The sequence below is a fragment of the Drosophila melanogaster genome, chromosome 3R (genome assembly GCF_000001215.4).
Source record: "Drosophila melanogaster chromosome 3R".
Lineage (NCBI taxonomy): Eukaryota > Metazoa > Arthropoda > Insecta > Diptera > Drosophilidae > Drosophila > Drosophila melanogaster.
In genome coordinates, this window is record NT_033777.3 from 16881559 (window position 1) to 16905603 (window position 24045).

At 41.7% G+C, this 24045-nt stretch overlaps 1 protein-coding gene and 2 long non-coding RNA genes across 13 annotated transcripts in view; 1 reads left to right on the top strand and 2 right to left on the bottom strand.

The window, feature by feature from the left end:
* The window catches only part of MSAmiP (MSA micropeptide), a 65179-nt gene extending 50444 nt beyond the window's left edge, over positions 1-14735 (bottom strand). For both annotated transcript variants that reach the window (NM_001414137.1, NM_001414138.1), the window contains exons 1-2: positions 14593-14735; positions 8514-8569 (exon numbers count right to left, since the gene is read on the bottom strand). The gene's annotated coding sequence lies outside the window, so the exon portion shown is untranslated. The remainder of the gene's footprint in view (positions 1-8513; positions 8570-14592) is intronic.
* lncRNA:iab8 (long non-coding RNA:iab8) overlaps positions 1-24045 on the bottom strand; it is a 92116-nt gene that overhangs the window by 50443 nt on the left and 17628 nt on the right. For 5 of the 10 annotated variants that reach the window (NR_048413.2, NR_048412.2, NR_074023.1 and 2 more), the window contains exons 2-3: positions 18065-18526; positions 8514-8569 (exon numbers count right to left, since the gene is read on the bottom strand). This is a non-coding gene — a long non-coding RNA (long non-coding RNA:iab8). Of the gene's footprint in view, positions 1-8513; positions 8570-10290; positions 10541-14592; positions 14736-18064; positions 18527-24045 lie in introns of those variants that run through there. The other 5 variants (NR_048414.1, NR_048415.2, NR_074018.1 and 2 more) reach the window with 4 other exon arrangements.
* Positions 10852-16303, top strand: lncRNA:CR43617 (long non-coding RNA:CR43617). Its single transcript, NR_048422.1, has 2 exons — positions 10852-11597; positions 15314-16303. It is a non-coding gene; the product is annotated as a long non-coding RNA:CR43617 (long non-coding RNA).

Here is a 24045-nt window from a genome sequence, read left to right on the forward strand (position 1 = left end):
AAATTCTGCATTTCAGTTATGCAAATTGAATTGCGTTTATTTTCAAATGGAGATACGCAAACATGGCCACTCGCCGAGCAACTCTTGAAGACTTTAAGATTTACGAAAAGCAAACCTAAGTTCGTGGCTTGAATAAATTCTGGGCGCCGCCAATTGTCGCCTCAATTAGTCAAGGCTGCGAGTCTCCATTCCAATGGGTCGGTGGCATTCACCATTAGCATTTGTCAGCTAATTGTCAATTAGCTGGTGCCAGTGTGTGGTCCGCAATACAGCAATTTGCATAAATGCCAGCAAACAGTAAGGCGGAACTGAAAAGAGCGTATTTCAAAGCGAGCTTGAAGTGCCGTCGGCAAGTCGACCAAATTAAATTCGGTCCACTAACAACTATGAACAACTATATCTGTAAAATGCTTATTAAATTGTATTAAATTAATTTAGATGGAGCCCTTTGCACTACAAAATACTATTGAATATAAATTGCGGAATGTTAAATGTATCATAAGAAAATATAATAATAGAAAACACAGCGGATTAAAATGTGGAAATATTAAAATATATCTTATAGAAATGAAAGAAATGTTTTAAAATGGAACGATTACGAAAGTCTTGGTATTGGGTAAAGAAAAATATTTAAAGCGTTCCAATACTTATTTTATGTTATTAATTTAAAAATATTTTAATTATGTTATTTATAATATGGTTTATTAAATGTAATAGCTGGTAGAAATATTTTTATTCAAGGAAGCCCCAGTTGAAGATGACTAAATCCAATGCGTTGATGGTTCGGGGTATTATCTATGAGTATAGAGATCCCCGGTCTAGAGTCCCGAAGAGGCCAACCGAGTTTCAATAAATAAGTGCGGTTTCTTGGCCTCAGATACGGGCTCTGAGGCCAGGTCTGAATGAGCGGCGGTTGGGGGCGGTACGAAATGCGCTGGTATTCGTGCGTGCAGTGGTGTGCGTGGGCGACGCAGCTGCCGCCGCTGTCGACGTCGACGTTGCCACGCCTGAAACGCCACTATGCGCATGTGCGAGAAAAGGACGCACAGCGCTTCGAAAGTATCTGACAAATGTGATTGCCAGATAAATCCAAGATGGCCGACCGGCAGCTAAACCCGATTTGCTTTGCCGCAGCCATCGCAAGATAAACGCACGCGAGCGCCCCCTGGCGGACTGCTTTAATCGGCCGATTGGAATTCGTCTCCCGAGGCTGCAGTTGCAGCTGAAGGATAACATCAATGTAAATGTATCTGGGTATCTTTGTATCTCCCACTGGGCAGACTGCCGGTTCGGCCGGCAGGCGGCGCTCGTGTGCCGCACCCGTCGGAATTGCGTCAGATATCTATATGTATGAATATCTTATTAGAACCATCGTTTCAATGGCCGACGACCGAGTGGTGGAATACGCGGAATCTGGTTAACAATCTTGTTTGTTACTCGACAATTACGCAAGGCGATTGGACCCGCCGACTGAGAAGACATTTCTCATGATGATAATTGACTTGAGTCGAGGATGCTTGGAAGCTATTTTCGTTGGGGTTTATCCATAATGGGCGTAAGGAACTATATAACTTTGAACAGCTTACGTTCTAACATGGACATAACTTGGGATGTGTCAAAAATCGATGGGTGCGCTAAGCACGCATATTTGGGGATTTCTCTAAGTTTGAATAATAAATAACCATGAAATTGATTCTTAATTGAAGGACTAAAATTAACATGACTGAGAATTAAAATCTATTAAAAATCATGCATTTCTTCTATTAAGGGTATACCCATGATAAAATTATTTTTTAAGAAACTAGCATTTCTTTTTATAATTAAGAGACATGACATAGTTCTTCTGGAGTCTTCTTTCCTTCTTATAGACACATCAGCTACCAGTTTAGAAATAAGGTGGAAAACAACCGGGAATCCACTTAGAGTTATCAGAAGCACAGTATTAAGGCGTGATATGAGGAGTGCCGTTAAAGGTTGCATCAATGTGTGTCGAGGAAATGCATGAAATAATTAATGAATGCAGAGAATGATCTAAAAAATGACTCATTAACCCAATATCAATTTAACTAATGTCAGAGCTACGTCAAGTTAAGGCTTAGTTGATACAAAATGTTTTTATTTTTGTTTAAACTATCTTAAGAAGCATCCCTTGAGAACAGCAGTACTATCAGTTAGCTGGGTGTAGTAAATCATCCAATGAGCACGGTCAGAGGAAATCACATAAAATAACCAGCAATCAGTAATCAGGCAAGACAAGAAGGCCTGGGCGCCACTGATGAAGGGGCAATACAAATAATTTGTAATCAGTGGCGTTAACAATGCGAACCATAAATTTCTATTGACCTCTGTACCCCCGCACGGGGAGTGGATTCAGATCGAGGGCAACCCTGCAGCGATGTGAATTATGCAAGTGGGGCGATAAAAGCAAAGCCCGGCGAACTGAATTTATTGGATGCCATCCACTCATTAGCATCCAAATGCGGAGCGCGAAGACGAACGAACTCATTAACGGCCTCAGTGTCACAGCTCCATCCCAAGTCTTCCAGGTCCGTGGAGTCTGCTTCCATACTCCCCATTCGACGACATCCACGTCCAGACCTGCTCCGTGGCGCTGAATAAATAACAAAGTGACAACCACAAAAAACGACCACGGCCAAGGTGGAGCGGGAAAAGCAGGGGAAGTGGAGGTGGGCGGGCAAGACAAAAAATGTAGCATAATTGAGCTCACAAATCACCAGGCTGAGCAGGCACACTGAGAAAAATGTATACGAAATGCTTTTTCCAAATTCTACTTTTAAGTTATAAATATATCTCAATCAATTACATTTTAAATAGACAGATAAGACTTCCTAATGTCTTTTGGTTGCGTAAAAATCACTTTCGTAATTTATTCGATAGAAATCTTTTAAAAATGGAAAATATATATATAAGATAACAATTAAAACTTTCTTTAGTAGGTGTTGGATTGATATCCACAATCAAGAACTTAAAAAATATTTTATTATTTTCAAGTGCACAGAATCGTAGAATCGAAAAGACAGAGGCCCCAGGCAAAGTCTTTGCAGCAGCCGGCACAAAAATGAACACGGGCCAAGTAAATTGAGATTCTTTAAATTTATGCACATATTTTTTTCAGCAGCAGTACGTGGAGCCACTTAAGCTCCTCGACGGCCACTGCCCTGCCCCGCCCCGCCCCTCGGGGGCCGATCAATTGAGGGCGGGAGGAGCAGCAAATCTGGCAGGGAGTGCAGAGAGCTACCAAACCACATCCGCATCCGTCTGCCATTCTGGTTGGCTCCCGGTGCCTGGCCATTTGGCTGGATGTGGCCAACGACGGGGATGTGGATGTGGTCGTGGCTTTGGACAGGCTGGATGTGCGCAGCTTGGCATATTGATGAACCGCAGCAAATTGGCTCCACGGTGGCATTGCCAACTGGCGGAGCCACCGCAGCAGAAGCCGCTTCTCAAGCGCCGCACAGTGGATATAAATAACAGAACATGGCATTGAAATAGGAAGAATACATTTCTTTACAATTTTAGTTAGAAAATAAATGTACTTTAATGGAATTATCATTCAATCATTACAGCACTTCAATAAAATTTTGTTGGTATCAAATATTTTTGAATAATATTTTAAATCAAATAGAAATCCATTGAACATTTTCAATTTCATTCATTTATATCACTAACCACTACCAATGTCCACATTTTCAGAGTCACGGGTATGGCACAACTTTTTCTAGCCATTATACTCCAGAAAAAATTGTAAAAAACAACCGAGAAAAAACAGAAAAATGGGGAAAATAAAAGAAAAGGAATTGGGGAGACAGACACACTAAAAAACATGTTGCCAAGCCCAGCATTCGCAGTCGTTGCCATTTGAATCCGTATCTATCCCTGCAGTTTTGTAGCTGGAGCTTGGCAATCTGCCATCATTTGGCATAAATCCGCCTGATAAGGTTCCTCGATTGCTCCCCAAAGTTTTTGGTGCGCACTAAGCCACACAATTTCTACTTGCGACGCAGAGGGCGTGGACCGGGTGGCTCATAGTTCATAGTTTGTGCCCGCAACTACTTACAAATAATATGAATTTTTCAAACAGTTTGCGCACTCCCCACGGGCTGCGCGGAATTCTGGCCATATAACCAGAGAGCAACTTGGATTGCCCCGAAATGTAGCCATTTCTATGCGAGCATATCGTTTGGGGGAGTCCTGTAATCTGAGTTCAACGCTCGAACCCCTGCCCCCCCCCCCCCCATTATGAGCACCATTCTAATCTGAATCTTCCCTACTCACAGATTGGCGAACATTACGATGCAGCACCGCAAGTTAATTGTCCCTGCAACGAGGGTCATCACTCATATTTCATGGTTTTTTGTGGGGAGAAATGCCACAAATATTCTGGGAGCAGTGAATGGAAATGAGAGTTAAATTAAATTATAGTTTTTGCAAGGCAAATTATTATGCCACAAGACTACTGCAATTTTTTGAACAAGATATTGTTGCCCCATAAATAAAAATTAATCTTTAAAATATTAGGTCACATAAATCTAGACAAACACAAGTTCCTTTTGATAAATATCTGGTGGCAAAGTTGTGCCCACTTAAAAACAAATAAACCAGCGCTGCAAAATAAAAATGAGAAGAAAACTTGTTTGCGCTTTGTTTTCTTTATTGGGTGCATTAAAAAATGTAAATAAATGTGCCCCAGCACGCATATAGTCGTACAAAAATAATACACCCAATGTGGTGCTCTATGGTGAGTCACAAACAAACACAATTGTATGCAGTTGAGACCCAAACAAATTTCAGTTTTTTACACATTTATCTACTGGGTGTGCGAGGGTCACAAAAAGAGGGGGCGGGGTGCTGGTTCCATGTGTCCCAGCCTAGCATATAAATTTAATTCCGACAAGAACAGATTTTTGCCTCGATTCAGGCTCAACTCAATTTTAGGTTACGTGAGTGAGCGGGATATTCGTTTTGTTCTTTTTTTTTCTTCTGCTGTGCGCAGTTCAGTTCTCGATTGGATTGTTTCTGTGGGAGAGGGAGGGAGGGGGAATGGCCGCCACTTTCAATGGCCGCCGCATCAGGAGTCGCCCTACCTGTGTGTGCGTGTGTAAGCATGAGTGCGACGGGGATGCAGCATGCGCACAGGGGTCGGAGGAAGGGAGACAGAGCCAGACTGCCATAGTGGTTGCTACTTTACTTGCGCCCACTGTGGCTGCTACGTGAGTTTTCGATTCGATTTCGGAAGGGCTATCTTGGCACCTAACGGAATTTGAATCCACTTGGAAAAACAGTAAAATTTGTCAAATAATTATTATTATTTCTCAAAATAAAATATATATAAATATTTTTGAAAGATTTTAATACCTCAATGCTAAGTATGGTTGTCTAAACATAATATCATAGAATATATTGTTTGTGAGCAATAATAACAATACAAAGTTAGGTGATTAAGTAGGATTCTAACAAGTACTACTTTTTTAATCATCATTGGGAAAACATTTAAATATTTAAACATAAGTAAGTTGAAATCGATTTCTCCCTGTGCATATGTCGAAATAGCTTCTTCATTCAACTTGAACCCGTTCGGTGTGCAGCTGTTTATGGCTGCCCTCACCCACCCACCGCCCACTTCCAGCGGGCGAGCCGGCAAAAGTTTGTTTACGGTTCGTAGCTGATTCGACTTTTGTTGATGCTGATCCCCTGTAGATGTAGATGCTGCTGGGCTTTGGTTGTTTAATTAGCCGCGGCCTTCGGAATTCTGACGCAAATAAATCAAAGGCGAAAGCAGAAAAGAATTTCCCTCAAAAATTTCGAAATCGCGAAAAGAGAAAACAAGGAAAACAAATGCACTCGAAAAAAAATGTTTTCTAAGAGTAAGACTTAGAAATTTCTAAGTGTGTTTGAACACTGACAACGTAATAACGCTGGCCCGTTTAAGTAAAATTATATTCAACAATTTTTATGATATTTCAACAGAAATGTTTAATGTTTCAGTGGCGGATAGAAAATTTCATATTCATTCTCTGCTCCCAAATTATAAATATTTCACTTGGGGCGAAACTCTTTATCTAATCCCCCATCCGGAAAGCACCAAAACAGGTGAAGAAAGACCCCAAGGTTGTTTGGCAGTTCCAAATTGGCAGCACCTTCTGGCACTTAATGAAGCCAGTGCCGAACCCTTCGCCCAAGTGGCCATTCATTTGGCAACCCTTACCATTTCACCGACGGACTGTCTTTGCAAACTCAGTGGGCTTTTCTAATTGCGCATCTTTAATGTAATCAAGGCGGTCCGGAGAGCCAAAAGACCGTGGAGAAGCTTGTTCCATGCAAATGTATCTGAGAAATTAGTCAAATTAATTCAATTTGCCCGCGCAATTGGAGCTTGCAGCACGGAACGCTGATTAAAATTTCAAATGAACATCTATCTATCTATACATATTCCGCTACTCTGAAGAAGCAGGGGCACTTACATGAATTTGCCTGGTGCAGACGTAATTTCATTATTTATTTAGAGCCTTTCAGACATGGCTAGCCAAATTGCTGTTTTGCCAACCCTCCTCTACAAAATGTGCCTAAAGTTAGTGTTCGATTACGTTTAAGCTACATATGTGCAGTCGCTAAAATATAATAATATATTTTAAATACAATACATGTACAATTTAATTCCAGGCATTAGTTCATTTCACTTAAAGTGGAGTGTAAAAAACTATTACACTAAAACTGTTTCGCCAAATAACACACAATTTTCTCTGGTTTCAATAGAACTTTCACCATCTTCTCCGTAAGTTAAGTTTTATTTCTGCTATAACTTTTGAAGTCTTATTGCTGCCTTATCTATTTCCACCTGTTCCAACTAAAGTTTTATTATTTTCATTTTCGCCAAAGTAAACAATATGCCGGCTAAGTTCACTCCTTCGAAACGATCTGGGGACCGTTTAATTAGGTTTGGCAATGGCATCGATGACTGTGCAGGTAGGACCAAAATGAAGAGGAAAACATTTAATTAAAAAGCACAAAAGGCTGGCAAATTGCAGCCACAAATAAAGCAACCAATTGAAGCGAGTGTGGCAGGCGTTTAATGAAGCAGGAACCGAGACTTCGCACACAGACGAAAGTGGGGCAGAATAAACGAGGTATTTATGTGGCGTCTCAAGACATCCGCCCCAATCCCCGATCCCAACAACCAGACCAAGTCCAGGTCGGGTCTTAAGTGAGAATGCGAGTGTGGGGCAAAAAGGGAGGGGTTCCTTCCTGGGCGAACTAACATACATAATTGACTGACGGGATAATTTACTTCCGTGCACTTGCGTGTTTATTAAATTTCTGGGTTTGTCTCAGGGCATTGATTCCTTGAATGGCAGCTCCACAATCCCATGAGCTGAGCTCGACCTCAAGCCAAATTCTTGATATTGCGTAACCGCATGTAATTACGTGTATTCCTCATTAGTTCGAAATCGTGACTGACTTTAGCTGGCTTCCCCGAATTTTGCAAGGCAGTGGCACAGTGGAAGAAGTTGTAGATCAACTAAATAGGTATTAATACTACTAAATAGTTTCCAAAAAAAAGTATATATTCTTGATCGAGTACTTGGTTTATTTTTTAAATGGAATACTTAAAGCAAGGTTGGAAAAAACTAAAAACTCGTTTAGCAAGAATGAGTAATCTTACATTGACTTAGTTTCGCTAACAAGTTTTAAATTTGATAAGAATAGTATTTTTGAAAAACCCGAATGAAAACACCAGACGTGATTGTTTTACCGATGCCAATCCATTGTGCAGCCATTGCTAATATCTCCGGATGAAGGAGGCATGTGCTCTAAATAACCGAATGCACAGGAAGGGAGTTCTAGGGGGATTGGGGATGCGGTTCCAGCCAAGTCACGTTCGTGGGCCAACCCATTTACTTAGCTAAGCGACGAGGGTTGTTGTGTTGTTGTACCTGCCCACGCAGCCACCGCCTGTCCAAGGACCTCCCACCACCCCCATTGGGAGATTCGCACAACTTGTTACTCGGCCGCATGTTCCTTTTCCAATTGCGATTCCGATTTGACTTGATGGAAATCTTTGAGCTACACGTTTCCGTTCTTATCGTTGAAATATGGAAATTTCGCCATTTATTTGATCAACTTTTGCCATTTTCATATCGAGCAAGGAGAAGATTTGTATGCGGATGTGAAAAATAAATGGCAAAAGGTACAACTTTGGGTCCCAACTATTTCATATGCCGCACACACACATGCTCGCTTCTTCTCCTTTTGGGATTGTAATATAGCAAAAATCATGTTCGTAAATAAAAATGGTAGCTGCCTGGCGTATTTGAACTGTTTGGGTAGGACCCCCTTCTACTATTCGCTGACTTTTAAGCTGCACCTGCGACCCAATTCAATTGGATAGTTCTACAGTCGGCAGATGGAGTTTTATGCAAATTGTCATTATTATAACTTTTATTTGGCACGCATATAATATACAATATATGAAATATGTTAAGATGGAGACTCACCTGATGCAGCTGCCGTCGGGTTAAGTCCTCGCTCCAGGGGTCGATGTGTAATCAAACTGGAAGGGCATAAAGTATATGTTATGTTATATTAAATAAGCAAATTAATAATGCAAAAATAATAGTCTAGCAAAAGGTTTATAAAATGTATTTTCGGAAACATCAAAGCATCAGCAACTTTATTTAATTTTAAGCCACGTGAAACTAAGTTGAAGAGTTGTGGATGTTATTAATATTTTAAAGAACGATCGATGGAGTTGCTAGGAAAAGGGGTTACTTCATGGCAATAAGCCTCTGCTCATGTGTGAGTTTTCCTATCGCCTACGCTCCATTTCCCGACTTGTGCAAGTGGACTCATATGTAAAACACTTTTCACAGCCGATTACATGGATTACACAACACAAATGGCCGGCCAGGACCCAAGTACTCCAACCCATTTGCCAGTTGCCGAAAAGGACGTTGCGATTTATGCCGGAACACGCTCCTCATTATTATTTCACGCTTATCATTTTATTTCAATTCATTTCAGCACAACGGCCCACCGAACCCCAACCCATTAACCCCTGCCTGCCATCCCAGAGTGCGCTTTCGTGTTTGCGGAAAACAGGAATACAATAAATATATAGTTGCTTCCCGGGGATTGGACTGCCACTTGCCACTCACGCAGGACCCAGTTCCATCGAGGGATATTTATAGGGAGATGCTCGAGATGCATTCATATTCCACGGGGTCCAGTTGTGGGTCTTTCGTGCGCTCCATTGCCCTCCGTTCATTCGATTATGCCAACATATACATGGTATATGCTTTTATGCTCATATAGGTCGTGCGCCCTTTGCCACGCCCCCTCCCACTGTTCGCCATTTTACGCCCATCGGGGACCATCGAGTCGAGTGTCGATGGTATTTGTTTGTTTTTGCCATCAGCCATCTGCCCCCGTTCTCATCAATTTGCTTTTCTTTTTTTTTTTTGCTTTACTCATGCCATTCTGTGTGCTTTTTGGGAAAAACTTTTTAGTTTCCTTGTTTGATAGACAAACAGACGGCAATCGACCGACCTCGAATTCCCCAATGGAATATGCTCGTGTGCATAAATTCTGGCGAAATACATGTCTTCCTTTTCTGCGGGCGAAATCGCTTTCATTTTCATAATGAGCCGCCGGAGACGTAGCCATTTTCCCGGAGAGTGGCTGCCACCAGGTCCTCAAAGTAATTGGCCGCGCAACTTGTAAATGACAAACATGTCCAGGCCAGAGTAATGGACTTTTCCCTTTAGTTTTTCCCTCCATCGAGTGTCTGTCAGTATCGAAATTCCATAAAAGAGAAACTTTGGTTCATTAATATTTTTTGTTTTCCGAAGATTGGCTGCGCGCGGCAAATGGAGAAAAAGAAAAATGTTCCATAGTATATGTATTTCCCCGACCTCCTTGTGTTGATTTGTTAAATTCACTCCGGTTTCGATTTATTTATGTAGCCTCGTTGTTATCGTAACAAGGGTCACGCTGAAACAAATCTCCGGAGAAAGTTGAAAATTTTAAAAGGGAGGTGTCATCTGAAATGCCAGGGAACTATTTCGAACATGGAAAACAACAGTTTCAATCAGGTCATGTACCTAATAAATGTATACGTATATATAAATTCCTTGAAACATCCACTTAAGCTATCAAAATGTAAGCTCAATATACAATGTAAATTAAAACAGAGGCTATAAATAATGTTTACTTCACAGAAGTTCCATTAATAGTTCCTTTCCAGTTTAAATTTATAAATTTATATTTATATACCGTTGGTCCTTTTGCAGAAATGTAAAATAAACCTTTAATATTTTCTAACCATTCCAGAAATCTGTAAAATCCATAACCCCTTCTGCCTAATAATATCCTGCCGCCTGCTGCGGAAATGGAACGTCGGAGGCTATCTCCGGCTGTGCCCAGTGGTCGAAGTCGCGGAAGGGAATGGAAAGGGGTTTTACGACTACGGGACTCAAAGGTACCTCCTGGGACCTGAGAGTGCTACGCTCTGAATGCAATTACCAAAAAAAAAAACAGAGACACTTTTTTGGTCAAAATGTGAAGCGTCCCTAATATTCCGGGAAAAGTGAAAGTGCTGCAGCAGCCCCTGTTTATGGCAGCCATATAAATTGCAATTTTCAGCGTTCTCTACTTTTTGCTGTTGTTGCTACACTACGCACTATATCGAACGGGTTGGGATGGGCATATGGGTCTGTGATCCGTATCTGCAGATATGTATGTATGTATGTATGTGCACTGGATGCCACATGCCGACAGGCAGCACAAATATTTGCCATCGTAAAGCAATCTGCCTCAGCTGGCCGGAGTCTCTAAACAGGCTGTCTGTTATGACAATTGAATCCGCGCCGTCTTGCAATGCGATGCATTGCATTATAACAGTTCCCCAGTTGACCATCTCGGGAGTGGATGGGAGTGTCCAGAGTCGTAAAAATTATGGAAACCGAATGCGAATCCCGGGCACTTGATGGCGGCGCATGGCGGCCATTCGAATGGATCAACGAACCCGAAAATAACAGATGCAGATATGCAGCGATAAGGTCGAACAATTATCAATTGCGATTGCTTCATTCGAATCGAAATGGAGCCTCCGTTTTGGGGCTGTCTCACCCGCCTCCAACTCGTCAAACTGGTTAACTGATGCAACTTGGCCTGCCGCTGGGCATAAATTGCAATTTACGGTAAGCGGCTCGGCTTTGGCTAAATAATTCCCTATCTTCGCACCAGAGGGAAGGAACGGGTTTCGGCAGTAAGTTAATATATTTTATACTCCTTATTACTGGAAAAACGAGTGACTTTCTCGCATGCAGCACTCACATATTCGCGAGAGCATTAGTTTCTTAATTAATTAACATATAGACAATTTAAAAACTCGTTAAACTAATTTTCTTGAGTGAAGTGAGTTCTACAGTAGCCGCTGATACTGGCAGCCATTTTTAGTTTGAATTTATGGCTGACATATTAATTAAGACGATCTAAGAATTAAATCTAAAATGTGATCTTATCTTTATCACTCAGATTCACACAGAGAGAAAGGCTTTTCAAACCAAAATAATGCAGATGTAAGTATATATTATATATATTATGCAGTATATTATATAAAATTATATACTTATTTGTTGCAATATAAATGACTATTTAAAAATATATGAGTTAACTTTAAAAATTTTTTAATGTTTTCTTTTGATTTCTTTGATAAAAAGAATTCTCTTTCGTTTGGCAACACATTGGATAGAAGTAGCAAATGTTCCTACTCCTTACAGAGTCGTTTCGCATATTGCCAAACATCCTAGTTTAGTGGATTGCTAATTCAGCCTTTATCAACCATCGCGTGTGGCCTGAACCCAAAACCAGTTTCATTTCCCCCGTTCGACCTGCAGCCCGTTCACATTCCAACCACCCATTTGCCCACTGTAAAGTGCCCACTGTGCGCATGTGCGGGATTTCGCGTTGCCACGACCCATGGGAAATTGCTCGCTTTTCCACCGCCAAAGAAAATTCTGGTACATGACGCCACACCGAAAGTTCTCCCTAGAATCCACACCATATGGCAATGGGAGTGATGCGCACATGTGGCCTTTGAATATTTGAACTTATCTGTGTCTGCCCGCGAGTATCTGTATCTGAGTGTGTGTTTCTCTGGCTGTCTGAAAGGAGTTGAATGCAACGCGGTGGCCACATCACATCATGGCGACCCAGTCATCGACTTCATCATCTTTGGGGTTATGGCAAGGAAACTTCTTAGCGTAGTCGGTGTATTGGGGAGGGCAAAATGCAGCTCGTGGATTTCCCAGTTGCTGGATCACTTGCTTTTATACTCCCGATAAGCTGCAGCTCAGAAAAATGTCAACTTTCATCAGGCGACGTCTGTCAGCCAATCAGTCCGTCATAATTTTCCCTCCACTGAGCTTTTCCTTGCTGCTTAGCTAGATTAAACTAATGCAAATACTTTTGAAACTTAATAAAGTCAATGCGAGGGAAAATATTTTGCTCGCTGCCAAAGAATATATTTCTCTTATCGTTTCAATTACTGGGTGCATTAGAATGAGTGCTCATATTACTAATCACTGATTTAATATTCGAAACTCAGACATTTTAGTCTTATCAATGGAAACAATTCGATTATGTCGGCATAATTTTATGTTGAGGTCACCCATTTTAATTTATGCTCTTTCTTATAATTTGTTTCTTTTTTGTTCACCCTGGCAAGCTACAATTTGTTCAAATAATATAACGTCGTAAAAGACATATCATAGACAGCTTTATTTGTTATTTTTTTATGTTTTTTGAAAAAAAGGCTGATAAGATACTTAAGAGCAACAAAAAATGGAACATTTGGTACCGTTCAAGCTGTTTAGCTTGTACTAAAGTTATTAGATAATGTTAGCACGAATTTTCATTAGGTAGCAACATGCTATAACATATTTTTAGTTGTGTAATCGCTAGAGTCACTCTGAAAAATTGTAAAGTAAGTTAAATAGACCGAAGAGGTTCTTAACCGTAAACTTAACCGATTTACGCTGGGCAGATCAGCATTAGTTGCAGCATTAATTTAATGGCCGATAAATGGAATCGGTGAGCTTGGGTGCTCGGCAAATGGCCAAGAACACGTAACGGAAATCTGAAGTCCGCCCCTCGCTTTCCTTAGTTTATCGGCGCGTGCTTTGCTTACAGCACATTTGAAAAGTCCCCAGTTGAAGTGGGCCCGTGGAGACCAATTTATATATATCTAAGAAGGAGGTTGGCTCCGAACTTAGTACGAAACACGAACTATGTGGGCGTTCCGGCCGGTTGAGTTGGCCAAGAGAGAGGAGGTATGCGACTCAAGCCCATCCCAAGGAATTCGCAGCTCCTTTCTCCACTTCCGACGAACGTGATTTTCAATGTCGTTTCCCTTTTGTTGTCGCTGAACGGAAAATTATGATGCGAAACGAAAAAGCGATGGGAGCGAGTACGAATACGAGTTGAGAATGGAACCGAAGGTGTATCTGAGGTGGTAAGGAGGGGCTGCCAAGAAATGGTAAAAGGAAAATAAGAAAAACAAAAAGAAATCGCAATGGTCGAACAATGATGATGATATCTACACGGGAAGAAAATCTTTTAAACTAAAATCATTATGATCCATGAATATAACAGCTTCCAGATTTATTTATTTTACGCACTAATTTATGTAAATTGGAGACTCTTCTGCGATATGGCTATTACCATAAAGGGATATTTATTTTCAACTTTTTTACTTTTTACTTTTCAAAGTGTAATTTCCCTTGCTTCGAAGGAGAGGCATTGAAAGTGGAAGAACTCAAGGAAATCAAAGAATAAAAAATAGAGGGGCAAACAACAAAGAGCTGCAGGCAGAATGCCAGAACCAGAAACGAAAACTAAAGCTGAAGCGCTTTTAAACATTTGTGAGATACTCACGCAGGCACGGATACAGATACACACGCACACTGGCAGCGGCAAGTATTTGAAGTCTCCTAGCCTCGACTTTTTTGTTTTTTTTTCCTCGTCGTTTAAATATTTCATTTTGTCAAAAAAGAACCGACCAAGGAATGCACCGAAAAAAAACCAAAAAACGGGAAGAAATGGGGAAACGAAAGCAGCTGCCAAAGCTTTTAGGTAAATTAAATAATTTTTTCTCTTCTGCTGTCATTTTAGACGGAATCGGAATGGAAAACTGCTGGGGCAGCACGAATAGTTTAGTTTATTTTAGCCATAGCTCAAGAACGACAGCAGGAGCAATCCATCAAAAAAAAAAACTACAGAAGCATTTTTGCTTAATTTATGACTTAATAAACCCAGTATCTTTCGCCGCGGGATGTCCATGTTAATCAGATATTCTCGGCGCAGCAGCTCCAAGACAGGTCGATTGAAATATGGCCGCAGCGGAAATGCTAAATGGGATTGGGCCTGGGTCTTGTATGGAAATGCATCCACATACCCATTCCCATTCCTTTTTCCCTCCGCCGATTACCAATTCACAATTACCATTCCCGACATTGCATGCTCACCGGATAATGTCAATCAGCGAACATTCTTCATTTTTGTTTACTCACTCACCTTGGGGCGTACTCCATGCTTGTGGTCTCTTGTTTGTTTTCAAATTTCCTGCCTGCTGGCCATTTTATTTATTCAAGGAGCGAGACTATTTTATACCCGATCGCAGACTACTTCAGGGAGTTAAAAGCCGGTACCGCGCACTTCGAATGGAGATTGGCTTTCAAATAAACATTATTTCTGCTCGCTGGAACTTGGCAGCTGCATCTTGGCCCGGCCAACGGGCAATCGATTGGGCAGGCCGCGTTTGATTCGGCCTGAACAATCAGGGGCCATAAATCATAATTGGCAAGCAATTTGACCGGGCCATTGGAAATTGGCTCCATAACTACTAGGCACAAATGCATTGGCCATAGAGTGCTCTTAATTGAGATAAGAAATTTATTCCGGCCTGGTTCCGACTCCAATACGAAATTAATTGGTTCCGATTGCAACTGAGCGCAGTCAGAATATTTATAATTATTAATTTAAACATAAAATTTACTGATAGGCTTGCTCATTCTCTACTCTATGTAAAGAGGGTGATTTGTTGAATCTAATAGTCAAATAAGGTCCATGGCATGTAAACCAGCAGAGCTGCTTAAATATATATATACTTGCTTATAAACATGCAAAACGTATAACACATTTTCTGATACATAGTCAACTGATTAAGTACACCTTTGATAATAACTTATGAAATCCACATTATTTTAATGCAGTATCTCTCTCCGTTTCCCTTTAGGCCATAAATCCTCCTCGATGTCTTCATTTTCGTGTACATCCATTGGGCGGCCATTACAACCACAATTGACACAGTGATTTACGGCAATAAAAATTATTCACCTGCACAACCAGCCAACACACACATGCGAATCGGAGGACTACACACCTGGCGAGGAGGGGAAGTGGAGGATTTGGGACCGCAGGCGACGCTTTGTCATAAAAAATAAAACGAAATTGTCGTCATTTTTATGACTCCCTACCGTGGGCCCGGTTAAGATTGAGATTCCAGCTTTTCGGGCAGTGGGAAGTCGTATTTTAGGCAGCTCCTTAAAAAGTCACTTGAACGGAAAACGCAATGTAAGCCCATAGCCATTGGTGACTAAGGAAATACAGAAGCCGGTGAACGGTAAAGCCCCAGAAGCTTTGTGGACTTTTCTTTTAATGAGCTGTCAGAATTATCATAAAGCAATTAAACGCATTTCACACTCATAACCGTAGGCAAGTATTCAATCCACACGCACTGCCACGCCCCCCAAAACGATTCCACCGCCCCTTCGGCGAGCCGTGTCTTTGCCACTGACACTAATTGGTTGCTTTATGGCCCAGTTAAATCGTAAAACTCAAATTTTATGCTTTGTCACTGAAACGATTATGACGTCCGTTGCTCGTCCTCGTCGTCGTCCTCCCAAGATCCCTCGATTCTGCCGTCAATCCGGGAATCCCGTCAAGTGGCTTCATCTCCGGCGTTCGTTGCCATAATGCCCCTTGATTTATGTCTCTGCCCGAGTTATTTGCGCCAATTTACAGATTGATTTCGGTCTTAAGATTTTACTGTCCCCTGTTTATTCATCGCCTTTTGCACCTACTTAATTTGCCTCTGCTTCTGGACCTATGCTTTATTGCTGTTACCAAGTTGTGGAATCACTGGATACCAAAACTTTTGCATATCTTCGCAGGGCTAAAACGAAACCAGTTTGCCTTTTAGGGTATGAACCGATTTTGAACCCATAAAAATTAAGGAGCGTATTAAAATTTCAGATAAACAAATGCTGATTTGTATTTATTAATTATTAATTTAACCTAATTTATGTCTTTGCAAAAAAAAATTGATGTAATGTTACTTTAATCACAGCTTAACTACAGTTTGTGTTGAATAAAGTGTTTATCTCTGCACCAAATTAATAAATTAAGAAACACCCCGACTAAGCATAAAATACCATGGTTTTGATGATTTAGGTATCACAGAAAAGTAATTTCTCCAACTCGTGAAGGTCGTGCATAAATTTGACCCCACCACTCGGTGTTCGCTCTATTCAAATGTGCGAAGTAAACAAAAAGAAATATATAAGAAACGAAAATAAATGTTTGTGTTCGGCTCCAATGTATAGGAGCATTGTTTCAACAACAAACAATGCGATATATTTAAACTATTCCACATGCTGGTGTGACTATATGGGTGTATTTTCCGATCGGATTGATTTGTTTATGTGGGTGAAGGCGCGAAACTGTGACGAATGGAACGGCAATCGGGAATGGAAATGATAATTAACCGCACCTTATCTCAAATTGCTGCCCTCGATTAAATGCTCCTTTCATTCGGCCTTGCCCCTGGAAATTCTCATTATAATTTCACCTATAATTCAATGAGATCGAAATATACTCTGATTAAGATGATCTTAAATTAAATCCAACTGCAGTGAAGACACGAACCCCAAGGACGCATTTCCAATTGGGAAAGAAACCCATTGGTGCAGACTTTGTTCAACATTGTTGTTGAGCCGTGCGATTGCCCCAATCATTCTTATCAGCAAAAAGCAGAGCTGTGCCATTGTTTGATATTTTGCCACCCACAATGCATCCAACTTTGTTGCCAAGTGAGCGAAAAACTTATTATATTTCGCCCGCACAATCCCCTCAAAAAATGAATGCAAGCCCAAAAAAACAAAAAAAAAAAAAGACGAGAAAAAGAACAGGACGAGTGGCAAAAGCTGGCAAAGCAGCAAAAATCGTAAAAAAGAAAATTGCATTTCCCCAAAGCAGCGAAACTTGCGCAGGACTTTTGAGATTCTATTAAATTCTAACAAGATTTCAAGCTGTGTGGCGGGGGGAAGAGGAAGAGAGCGGAAAGTGCAGCGCCCAATAAGCAAATGGCAGCTGTCACGGGGAAGCACAGAGAGTGCAGAAAGGGGAAAAAACATTGGGGCATATCAACGCGCCAAAAAGAAAAACAAAAAGAGCGAGGTAGAATGTCGCTCAAAGAGCGACACGTGAACAGGTGCAGTAGTAAATATAAGCAAAGAGAGTTGGAAAGAGTATTGGCTAAGAGCGACCGCTCACTAACACATAGATAAATTAAGAGAGACGTGATAAGAGAACCGCACGCACACCACCGCAAAATCCAATTGGAAGAGAGCGACTGCTTGAATGTATTGGTAAGCAAGAGAGCGGCTAGGTTTGATGGTTTGATTGGAATTCAGTTGCCGTTCGAAATATTTTTGATAAAATATAAAAAATTAATTCAGAGGCTGAGGCAAGTCTAAAAACAATGCTTTGCCTAAGAATTCGTAGCTTTTATAATTTTTTTTTTAATTTTGAAATTAGCATTTTATTTTTTAAATGATTCTCCAATTAAGCCAACTGGTTTCCAACTCTAGCGGTGACCCTCACCTTTTGGTTTGCGTACCGACTAAGTCCGAGCAGTGCTGCGCATCCCTTTTGAGCCTTAGTATACCCATCTCGCTCTTAGCCACCCCTAAATACCGTTACTTACCCTGGGCAACTTCCTTCGTCCGTCGGCCTTTGTTTCTGCATTTTTTTTGTTTTTGTCTGGGCGACGACGCAGTCGCAGAAAGTCCCTCGAAATTCCTCCGCTCCCTCGCTCGCTCACAATCCTGTTTTTTGGGCCTCTAGTTTTTCGGGGCCCCGAGTTTCGGTCGCTCACGTCGCAAGAACTTCACAACAGACGACGTCGCAGGTGAGTGGCGAGCAGAGCAGCATGGAGCGAGCATGGCCGCTGTGGAATACCGCACTGTCGTAGGCACGAGCGCGAGCGAGAGAGGCCAAGAGCACGCTCTCTTTCACATCCATGATGGCTGCCGCTGTCTCGCCTCTTCTTCTTCATTTTCAGCTCGGCCATCATGGGGCTCCATTAAATCCACTGCCTCTTCGCCGGGAATCCGAATTGCCGACATTTTCGATTCCGCCGACGGCATTTTGTTGGGCATTTTCGGGGCTGAAAAGAAATGATAATGTTGGATTTATTTAATTATGGAAAGCTATTTTATCTATAACTCGCATACGAAACTGATGTTCTTGGAAAAGCCTTGTTAATACTCTAAAAATAATAGTAAATATTAAGACGGAAATTAAGACTTTTATCTTGTTCATAAATAAATAGACCTTTGTAGACCTCTTACCGAACCCAATAATTTTTTATAAGCTCGATTATAAGGCTGTTTTATTTGATTTAATTTTTTAGATTGTGTAAACAGAATTATTTATGATTCATTAATGCAGTCCGAAACTTTCAATTTTAAACTTTAGTCGAATCCAATTTAAAATAAATCGGCATTTATTTTTAATGGCAGACCGAAACACTTTAGCAAAACTATTTCTTCGGGATGGCAATAAACAGAGAGAGGAGGAAAGTGTCCAATGAGATTTCCATCGCTGTCAAACAAAGGCAGCGACGACGCGCGACGCCTCGTTGACATTTGCCAATAAAAATAAATAAAATACCATTTGTTCAGGAATCCGACATCGTCCACACAATTCCCTTGCCCAAGTTTTCTAGACTTTTGGCCACGCTCACCGGCGGCAACTAAAAATAAATGCCGCCTTTTAGTCGAGGCGATCAGGGAACACTTTTGGGGGCGTGAGGCGGTTCCCAAGGGGAAGGAGTAGGTGTGGGTGGGGAGTGTGTGTGCGTTGCGCATTTTAATACAATTTAATGCCCCATCATGCGCCACCTCGACCTCCACTACGGGTAAATTCCCTAGTACACCCGTCAACAATCGAACGCGATAGCATCAAGCTTGGACCTGAAGCTGGAATTGGGATCGAGATTGCCTGGATTCCTGGGCCTGCCCAGAAACCGAGTTTCAGCAGCACTAGCAAAGCCTTATTTTTATTGGAAATCGTTTATCCCAATAGAAAATTCCCAGCAGAGACGTGCCTTTGGTTGAGAAACAGGCCATGGAGAAGTGAGATACAGTGGATTTATACTCACAGTTTCACCAACTAAATAATATTTATATTTAACAATCTTGCATAAATCAAAAATTGTTATTGGAAAATGCTAAAAAATACATTAGAACTAATGAATGAAACGATTAAAATATTATATTAATACCATAAATAATCATAAGTACGATAACTTTAACATATAATGAAAAATTAATTAGACCGAGATTAAATGAAATTATACTACACTACCGTTCCGCTGCTAAATCAAATTTTGATGTATAAACCATGTCTTAAGAAATGCCGTCACAAGCGGACTTTTGTATTATTAATGATTTCTGGAGAAGTTTCTAAATTAATTTATAAGGAAATAACAGCTTCGGCTCTAGAAACACTGCGAAATGGTTTTGAGCTAATTAAGTTTCCCCTCAATCCGTGCCACTGTGTAGAGCATTTAACGCCCCCAACTCGCTTTTGTTTTTGGCCTGTCATTTGAGTCACAAACGGCGGAATTAGTTTTCCGTTTCGTTGGCATTTCAGATGCCGGGCATTATTCCGGACCCATCCTCCCTCACATCGGCATGCGTCCCCATCTACAGAAGCCCCATCCCAACGATTTCGATTCCCCGTACCCATCTTCTCATCATTATGCGCTTCAGAGCTTTTCGGGATTTTCTACTTCATTGCTATTATCGGAGCCCAGTGAATGGCAGTGTGTTGGATGGGGTTATGCCGGTCTCATCTGAAATCACACTAATTTGGCTCGGGACTAGCACCGCCCACCGCCCACTTAGGCGTGTGTAGTTGTCGTTGGCCCGATTTTATGATGATGAGTTCAGAGTTCGGGCACGTTGTGCATTAATCGCATCACTTTATGTGGAGCTAGAGCTGTCCGGACACTTGGCAACCAGGTTTCCAGCTGGGCAAAGAGTTCGATCCACGGCGGATTCCCAGGGATTCCATAATGTCCTCACATAACAGCGATAGGCCGTAAAAAAAGAGGTCAAGCCAACACGACCCTGGAACAGATTTCAGACGAAAACGAGAGCAGTTCGATCAAATTTATTGCTGCCGACTGACCTTCGCAAACCGGCAGTCGGGATTCAGGATTCAAATTTCATATTTCACGGCCTTAACCGGAGCGACAGGATTCCCTCGCTCGGTTCGCTCGCTCAGGGCCAATAAAAGTATTAATGACCATAACAAACGTCTTTGTGCCGCAGTTGCAGTGGTTGCCCCTCGAGGTCGTTTATCCCGCTGCGTATTTGGTGCGCGCAACTCGTTCGGGATAACATAACAGCCCGAAACTATAAGCACTCCTATGCTGCCCGTTCTTAAGGCCTTTCTCTTACCCTTTGGTGCACAGAAAAAAAAACTTTTCTCATCTGCTATATCTTATTTTGCATTTAAAGGAGTTTTACTCGTTACTTGGAGGTCCCCTTATAAATAGAGTTTCGCAAGGTAAACAGTAACTATAGAGATAGAGTTTTGTACTGTATGTATCGTATTTGTAATTTAGTTTGAAATAAAATATTTGTATCCAACATATTTAAGCTAGGTTCTATTCCTAAAATTCTGTATGCAGTTTTTTCTCCGTGTGGCCTGCTCAGTTTTCCTGTAACGTATCGAATATGTTTCTCGATTCAGTCGCTGGGGCTCATAACGGGCCTTGAGTTATGCGAGGCTGGGGCCCGAGATAAACCCGTTCTCCCTCCCTCGCTCCCGACTTGAACTCATTTAATCCATGAAATGGGAATGCTTTAAGTCGCTGCTCCCTGGTTAGAAATTCTATTTTATGCTTGGGTTCCCATCGCCATCTCCATCTCCAGCTCCAGCTACATCGGCATGGCCGTTGCCATCGTCTGCCAGCGATTCAGCCAGCCAAATGGCGATGGCATCTTGCCATGCAATTCGAGCCGGGGGCGTGGATGTGGCCATGGATGTGGATGTGCCCGTCGGTGGGTGTGGCCATGGAGCCCCATGGATCCTTCTTGCTCGCCTGAATCGCGCTGGGTTTCTAAGTTTTTTCGCAAACGATTTTATGCATGCGCTACACCGTGCGAAGTTACATTCAGTTCTAAAAAACTTCCTACCACACATATTATGGAACATTTCCGAAGCGATTGATTCCTCTGATGAAAAGAACCTAATCTCTTTCGTTCTTAAAAACTCAATACTAAAAGTAATTGCTTAAACAAATGTTATCATTTAAGGGGTCCTTCTTCCCTACTGTTCGCCGAGTTAATTCCAGTGTATTTGTAATTTAAGCCAGAGAGCCAAATGTGAAAAACTGAAAAAGGGCAAAAAATGTGATGTAAAGGAGAAAACAAGAAAAGAAAGGCGAAAAAATAAAAGCTGCTTCTCGACGACGACATAAAACTTGCAAAATAAGTTTCGCATGTTTCAGCCAACTCAGGTAAAGAAAAAAGGGGCCAAAAGCAAAAGGGCGGTCGTGGATTTGCCAAAGGCCAGATGATGAGGGGCGGCAAAGGGCTTTCGGTGCCTTGAATATGCAGCAAATATTCTTCAAACGGCTCTGACGTCGGCTCCGTTTTATATGCGCTGTGCTCAGAGGGCGGAATGGGGTCCACCCTCCTTAACAGCTCACTCCCTGGCTTTCACCTTTTTTCCCCCAACCATGCACACATCCAGGTAAATGAAAAGATGGTCGCCGGTGAGCCAAAGGGGGCGAAACACGAAATGTACTCCAATTTAATCAAGAATTCTATTCTGTAAATTACTTGCACAAAAACTGGAGGCAACGGAAGGTCGAGTGGGGCGAAATGTGGACTGGGAAACAGACCAACCGCCTTCTCTTCACAGCGCGAATTTCCATTTCATGTTACAGGAGCGTAAGAAGAAATGGAATTACCTGTAGTTGGATCCGTCAAGCTTAAGTGAGAAGGGGAGGCATTCCTGCAGAAAAAAAATGAAGTACATTACTCGAATGGATCTCATTCATTCTGAGCTTAGAATTTACATTTTGTAAATTCCCAACTCCAGCTATTCTTAGAATCTTGTTCATTTATCTTTAAATAGAAAATAAACAACTTTGATTTTCTTTACAAACCAAAGTGTTCAATATGATTTCTCCCCACAAATCTACTTTGTATAACAAAAATGTAAATTTAAACAACGTTTTCTCTCAGCTAAACTGACCATAATAAATACTAAACTAATGGTCATAATCAGCTTGATAATTGGAGATGTCTTTGGGTATTTCCATTAAATGAACGTGAACACAAGCGACAAAGATCGAACTTTGGGATAGCAGGTGGAAACGACTGTTTGCGACCTCAGAGCAACGCCTGATTTTTATTCACACTCTTGGGCCAAACTAAGCGCTTTAAAATCAATTATATCAATTCCCCCACAAAACAGAGCTGCCCATCCAAGCCTGTAAAAATATGCCTGCTCCCCGATTCTCAAGATGCATAAATTGATATTCGAATACTTATGCATTCAGTCCTCCGCCTCTTAACGACTCAAGCACAAGGCGGGCCCATACAAATAACGCAGGCACAAGATGAAGTCACAAGGGAAAATGCGGCCAGAAAAAGATGGATGGGTATGGGGATGAATGGCCGGCGTTGTTATTGAAATAAATTATTATAAATAAATACGCCAGTCGAATTTATGAAGTCGTAGTTGTCGGCTATGACGTTATGGTGTTTTCTTTCCACGAGCTCTGTCCGTTGCGCTGTCCGTTCTGTTTGTCCGTTGAGGGGAATCCAGTGCCATTATTTTTGTTTATGCCCGCCGGTGGAGAGGCTCGGTCCAAAAACAACGTGGAGCGCCGTTAAAACAAACAGCTTATTGCGCCAAAGCCAAAGGGAGTTGATGTTGGATGATGATGAATAACGGTCAGTTCGAGTACGAAGTACATATACATACATATATACATAGAAGTCTGGGGCGCCAAGGGCTGACATTGATAACTGAAGAGGTTGGATGGAGCGGGCCGACTTTTGAATTTGTTTATCTTTCGTTTGTCAACATCATGTCGATTTCAGTCCGTAGCCAGCTTGTTTATTTGTTTGCCTTCGATGCCTGTAAACATTGTGCTGCCAATTGAATTCGTTTCAATTTATTTACTGCACAAGAAATGAAAGGAAACTTTGTTTGCGCCAGGGGCGTGGAACCGAACTTTATGGCAGGGCTAAATAAAAATGGGCGGCGGAGCAGGAGGTGACAGTTCAATTAGAAAGCGGCATAGGCCGAATGCCTAAGCACATTCTATTGGAACGAGTATGGCCAGCTACTGCTGTTGTCTTGGCCAAGAGCGTTTGGATTTCGTGGTGACAGGACGGGGGATATTAATTGCGAGACAGGGGGGAGACAGAGCTGGGCAATCATTCGGTCGCCCACTTTTTATGGCACAGAGATTCAAATAGTTTTGAACTTTTCGCATCTTTCAGGATTCTTGATGCTGAGCCAAAACTAGAAACTCCCATAAGAAAGTTTACGATGCGAACAGAGCGCATATGTAAATACACAGTGGCGAATCGGAGAATATGCTCCAAGGGGGCCCGGTCCTCAATTAAAGGCCTCTTAATTGCCAAGACCATT